Source organism: Alexandromys fortis, unplaced genomic scaffold (genome assembly GCF_014885135.2).
Source record: "Alexandromys fortis isolate MF-2015 unplaced genomic scaffold, M_Fortis_MF-2015_v1.1 scaffold_55, whole genome shotgun sequence".
Lineage (NCBI taxonomy): Eukaryota > Metazoa > Chordata > Mammalia > Rodentia > Cricetidae > Alexandromys > Alexandromys fortis.
In genome coordinates this window covers 5,505,703-5,512,330 of record NW_026067936.1, presented here as the reverse complement: position 1 = coordinate 5,512,330, position 6,628 = coordinate 5,505,703, and the positions used below count along the sequence as shown (strand labels likewise).

Sequence of the window (6,628 nt, the reverse complement as noted above, 5' to 3'; positions counted from 1 at the left end):
ATCTCCGTTTTCCAGCTGTGGAACTCCTGAGAGCCTCCCACATCTTTAAAGGTCAAGTAAATATTTGAGGAGAGTTTAGATAAAATTTGGAGATTCACCGATCTGTGGATCCCCTTTCTCAGAGATCCCCATACTCAATTTTCAGCCTCTTTGACAGCTCTAAAGTCAGTTCCGTCACACCCCATGGTAATAACACTAACGCTACCAGTTTAGGGTCTAGTGTAGGGCAATCCTACTGCAGAGTAAGCAATAAACTTAGGTGGAAAACAACACAGAACCACTGTGGTTCACTTTTTTCAACGTTTGAACACTTTCTATTTCATTTGCTTTCAATCATTCCACATATAAATGAATACATGAATGTAAATGTATGAACATGGGTGTATATACATGTTTGTGTAGTAGCACCTGGTGTCATATTCTTTCTAAAGGACTTGATGATTTCTGAGATTAGAACTTGGACATGGTATTTCTTGAAACTTTGCTCTGTCTTCTTTAGATACCCTATCCCTACCATCTCCATCTCTTCAGAAAGCACTTCAAACTTGTTATCACAACTAACAGCCTATACTCACTTTACACTTTGAAAATGTACAATTTGGTATGGTAAAGGGATATTTATTTAAATAATGAGTTCAGCAAATATGTCTTAAAATTATGGCTGAATATAGAACTATTTTTTGTCAGGCTCCAATATAAAACATGAGCATATATAGATATGATTATAAAGTAGATATTATTGTATTCTTTATATTTTTAGTAGTACATGGGATTTGTAGCATGTACTTACCAAATATTATCATCACAAGTGTTAAAATATAGTGATGTGGTGATCTCCTCTTTCATGCATTTTCATATTTTCTTTTTACAGAAAGATATTATTCAATAAATATTTACTGAATTCATACATCTAGTTATTAGAGTTTAAATATTTTTGTTAAAAGTCTATTAGAAGTTATACTATAGTAAGTCAGAAAGGAAAGCATTCTACCTTACCTGTATTATGCCTCATAACATCTGCCTAATTTTTTCTCTTGCCAAATAAAATATTCCAGAATGGCTTGGGGGCCAGCTGGAATGATTTATACAGAGACTCCTTAATTATTGCACAGCACAAGTACATGATTCAGTCCAGTTATGTCTTCTTAATAGAAGGCACTTAAAATCAGTAAAACGGGGTTAAGGCACCATATTGGGAAGATTAGAGTGAAGCAACAGTTGGAAGCAATCTCCTGCCCCCAAATCAAGCACAATTATATCACAGCATTGACATCTTATGAAGTATGTATCATAGAGCAGATGGATTTCAGATGGTTTGGGCATGTTCAGAGGCTGCGTCTTCAAATCGGCTTTTCCGCAGGAAGCAATTGATGGAAATAATTTATTCCAATATGTAACTATTACTATTTTGCAACAATGATCCTATAAGCATCCCCCTCCCCCACAACAGCTTCTCTCTGTTAAAAACACACTGGGTGTTTTCCTCTAAAATACCTAAAAATGGATTCATAGTCTCACTGACTTTTGCCCTTGGAAGTGAGAACTAAATTCATACTAAGAATTAAGTATACTTGAGAGATCAAATTATTTTCTCTGGATAAATCTATTTAATCAATAGAAATTTACTCTCAGAATGAACAACATACCATGTGACATACCTGTTGATTCCAATGAAAAATTCATTGAGACATATTAGTATATTCTGTTATCATCAAGGTTAAAATATTAAACAATATTTGATATCAATATTTGATATCAATTTATATTATGTCAATATACAATGATAAATTATATCATGGTTATTAGAGTTTATGAACCATATAAAACAATCATGGGTTAGGGTAGACTTACAATAGTAACTAAAAACATAAATTCTAATAAATACTCAATAGAAATTCCATGTTTTACTAATTCCATATTAAAATAGGGAAATGATTATATTGTTATCAAAGTGATAAATATTAACCAAAATAATTTTTCTGTCTCTTTTAAAATGCCATAGCACCTTTCTGAGAGTTTTATAAAGGAGAGGTTTTAGGTTCATGATGAATCTCATGCTATAGGACCTATTCTCAAAAGGAGATACATTTCCTTTCTGTTGGAGATACATTTGAGGAGGAAGGGTCAAAGGAAGATGGTGGTTAAATAATTCTGATGATCATGAGCTCACAGACATTCTAGCTGGACAGAAGCTCATGGACCAAAATACCTTAAAAGGAGCTAGCCAAACCAGATGTGATGCCAGAAAGCTAGTAGTATCCATGTTTATATAACAAAATAAAAAAAAAAAAGACACATTAAAGAAGAAAAAAGAAATGTTGTTAAATCTCCCTTTCTCTGACTGTAACCAGCCAAACAGGAAAGAGAAACATAGAAATTCTTCAAACTGAAGAATGAGACACCAGCAAGAAGAAAAGGCAGGATGGTTTAAAACTCACTAGTAAAGGTGATTATGCAAGGAAACACCGAATGCATAAGCCATTCACATGTCTGTTATGAAGACTGAAATTACAACTATTAAAAGCAGCAGTTTTTATTATATTAACACAGAGTAAATATTGTAGCTGAAATATAGAATATTAAAAATTCAAAATATGGAGACAAATCAGTGCATTGGAGAATTTTCTGAGGGTGCTTACTTGTTCTTTTGTGTCCTTCGTATTTTTATGACTATTATTCCAAAATAACTTTTTATTAAAAAAAAAGATGCATTTGCAAGGCTCATGTTAACCAGAAAGCAAAAATAAAACAGATTGAACAAAGTCAATCAAAGAATCAAAACAAACTACTAAAGTAATTTGTTTAATCACAAAAGAACACTGTAAGAGAAAGGAAGGACAGCCAGGCAGTGGTGGCAAATGCCTTTAATCCCAGCACTTGGGAGGCAGAGGCAGGCGGATCTCTGTGAGTTCGAGACCAGCCTGGTCTACAAGAGCTAGTTCCAGGACAGGCTCCAAAACCACAGAGAAACCCTGTCTCGAAAAAAACCAAAAGAGAGAGAGAGAGAGAGAGAGAGAGAAGGAAAAAAAGGAAGACAGAGAGAGAGCAATTGTAAGACTGTGTTCAATAGTTGCCTTGGATCTTAATAGATTTAATTCTGTAATTCAAAGACAAAAACTAACTAAGTGGATAACAAAGCTCTACCCAACCACATATTGCTTACAAGAAATTCAAATTACCTCTAAAGAGTCATGTGAGACCAAAATAAAGTGATATAATTAGACAGTTCATGCATATAACAACAATACAGTCGTCATACATATTAGATAAAATATTCTTTAAATAGCAGTGCAAAGAAACATTATATAACACAGAAAAGTCATAAGAAGTGAATTACAGCAAACAATTGTCAATCATTACTAACAACTAGATGCCCACTAATTTGATAACCTAGAAAAAATAGACAAACTCCTAGTCACATGCATATTATAAACACTCATCAAGAAGCAGGAGATTTGATAGACCATTAACAATTAATGATTCTGAATCCTACACTGGTCAGATTTCCATTACTGCAACAAACTACATGGTATGAATAACTTAAGGAAAAGAAGCTGTTGGGTTTGGTTTTTGTTTGTTTTATTTCCTTTTGGATTTTCATTTCAAAAATTTTAACATATCTTTTAGGAGTCACAACAAAATATAAAAATTCACATTATGGTGGGCAGGGGGCATTGTTTACTTTTGTTCTTTATCACCATGTGTTTTATCTGAACTCCCGGGATTGTGCCATCCATATTCAATGAATATCTTCCAGTTTACTTTTTCCTCTGTGGAATGAGAAAATCCCTCACAGACACACCTAGAGATGTACTTTGCTGATCTAGGCTTTCCTAAATCCAATCAAGTTGATAAAAAAAACTATCACACATCCCATTTTTTGAAAGCCCAAAACTAAACATATTAGCTGTCTACTTCTACAAAACATTTAAAGAGGAACTATCACCAGTTTTCTGGAGTTACGTTTAAAAGAGAGCAAGATGTGATCTTTGAATCATATTCTGAGAAGTAATCTTTCCTATAATAACTATCCAAAATAAAGATACAACAAAGGGAGAAAACTACAAGAAGTTATGCTTGATAGCCATACATGCAAAGTCCTCAAGTGGTAGTAAAACATGTAACCCCACAGCATATGAAGAAGCAGATTTATCCCATTGATGCAAGGATGGGTCAATATATTCTTATCAGTAAATATATGACATATCAACAGAATGAAGAACAAACACAATCATCACAATTCATATAAAATATTCAGTGATTTATATTTCTTTATAATAAAATGCTGAACAAAGAACAAAGTAGACATACAAAGAACATATCTCAACATAATAAAGGCCACATATAGTAAACCAAACTTAGCATTATACCACATAGATCAAAACAGAAAGCTCTCTAAGATACAGAGCAGCATGGGGACACCCATTCCTACTTTGATTCAACATAGCTCTGCAAGTCTTGGAAAGAGTAATCAGGCAAAACGAAGAAATAAGGGCATCCAAATTTGAAAAAGAGTTCAGACTGTCAACATTTGCAAATGACCCAATGTTGCAAGGAGAGGGCCTGCTTGTTCATCTCAGCTGCCCAGCTAGATTAACCCCAAAATAATCACACAGAAACTGTATTAATTAAATTACTGTTTGGCCTATTAGCTCTAATATGTTATTGACTAACTCTTACACCTTGATTTAACCCATTTCTATTAATCTATATATCGCCACATGTCAATGGCTTACTGGGAAAGATTCAGCATGACTGACTCTGGCAGCTCCATGGTAGCTCTCTTCACCCGCTTTTTTCCTCCCAAAATTCAGTTCTGTCTTCTCTGCCTACCTATGTTCTGCCCTAACAAGGACCCAACACAGTTTCTTTATTAATCAATGAAAGCAACACAAAGACAGAAGGACCTACTACCCCAACCCAATTTTACATATAGAAAACACAAACATAATTCCTTTAAAATACTGGAATCTGAGGGCATCTCTGGAATGAGCTAGAAACTTAGTGCAGTGGAAACTCCAAGCATCTATGAGGGTTATGATAGCTGAGACTCCTAGCAATGGTGATACACAACCTGAACCTATCATCTCCTGTGTTGAAATAGGAGCGGCGGGGCTGCGTCCCCGGCACCCGGCCGCCCGCATGGCTAGTTTATACCCAGAAATAATTACACGGAAACTGTATTCTTTCAAACACTGCCTGGCCCGGCTAGCTCAGTCGGTAGAGCATGAGACTCTTAATCTCAGGGTCATGGGTTCGAGCCCCACGTTGGGCGCCATCTGTTGAAATAGGAGCGCCTATGAGTTGCCTCGGCCCTCATAGGACAGAAAATTAGGTAGGCGGAGTAGACAGAGGAGAATGCTGGGAAAAAGAAGCTGAGTGAGTGAGTCGCCATGATTCTCCCGCTCCAGACAGATGCAGGTTAAGATCCTCCCTGGTAAGCCAGCTCGTGGGCTACACAGAATATTAGAAATGGGTTAGAACAATATGTAAGAGCTAGCCAATAAGAAACTGGACCTAGCCGGGCCAGGCAGTGTTTGAAAGAATACAGTTTCCGTGTAATTATTTCTGGGTATAAACTAGCCATGCGGGCGGCCGGGTGCCGGGGACGCAGCCCCGCCGCTCCTATTTCAACACTCCTGTAACAAGGCAAGACCTCGAGTGAAGGGATTGGGAAACCAACCAGTCATAAAACCTTCAACTTACACTTTTTCCTGCCTACAAGATGTGCTGGGGCAGAGGAAGACTAGTTCAGAGACCTGAGATAGAACAAGAACAAGACTGACAAAAAAAGAAAGAAAGAAAGAAAGAAAGAAAGAAAGAAAGAAAGGAAGGAAGGAAGGAAGGAAGGAAGGAAGGAAGGAAGGAAAAGAGAAGAGAAGAGAAGAGAAGAGAAGAAAAGAAAAGAAAAGAAAAGAAAAGAAAAGAAAAGAAAAAAGAAAGTCGACATAATGTAAAGACACCTAATGATATTCTGCTACATTAATAGACAGGTGCTTATCCCAGATGTCATCAGAGAGCCTTGACCCAGCAATTGATGGAAACAGACACCAAAACCCACAGAGCATAGGGAATCCTGCAGACGACTGGGGGGAAGAATTGGAGGAGTCACAGGAGTCAAGGATACCACAAGAAAACAGATTACAGAATCAATTAACCGGGGTTTATAGGGGCTCACAAAGACTGAACCAACAATCAGGGACCCTGTATGAATCTGATCTAGATCCTCTGCATATATGCTATGGTTGTGTAGTTCGGTATTCTTGTGAGACTCCTAAAGGTGGGAAAAGGACTATCTCTGACTCTTTTGCCTGATTTTGGGACTCTTTTATTCCTACTTTGTTGTCTTATCTAGCCTTAGCATGAGGGGTAGTGCCTAGTCTTATTCCAATTCGATAAGTCATGTTTAGTTGATATCCCTGAGAGTTTGCCCTTATCTGAAAAGAATGGAAGAAGAGTGGATCTCAGTGAGAGGAGAGACGGAAAGGGGTTGGGAGGTGAAACTGTAGTCAGGATGTAATATATGTGCAAAGAATCGATTTTCAGAATTTAAACATCTATGCATATTGAGGCATTTGTAGATTCAATGTCATCTCCACCAAACTACCAATGATAATGATAATCTTCA

General features: G+C 36.6%; 1 non-coding gene across 1 annotated transcript; it reads left to right on the top strand.

Annotated features, from left to right (window-relative positions):
* Positions 1-5,202: 5,202 nt before the first annotated feature.
* Positions 5,203-5,275, top strand: Trnak-cuu (transfer RNA lysine (anticodon CUU)). The gene has a single exon. It is a non-coding gene; the product is annotated as a tRNA-Lys (tRNA).
* The last annotated feature ends 1,353 nt before the right edge of the window (positions 5,276-6,628 follow it).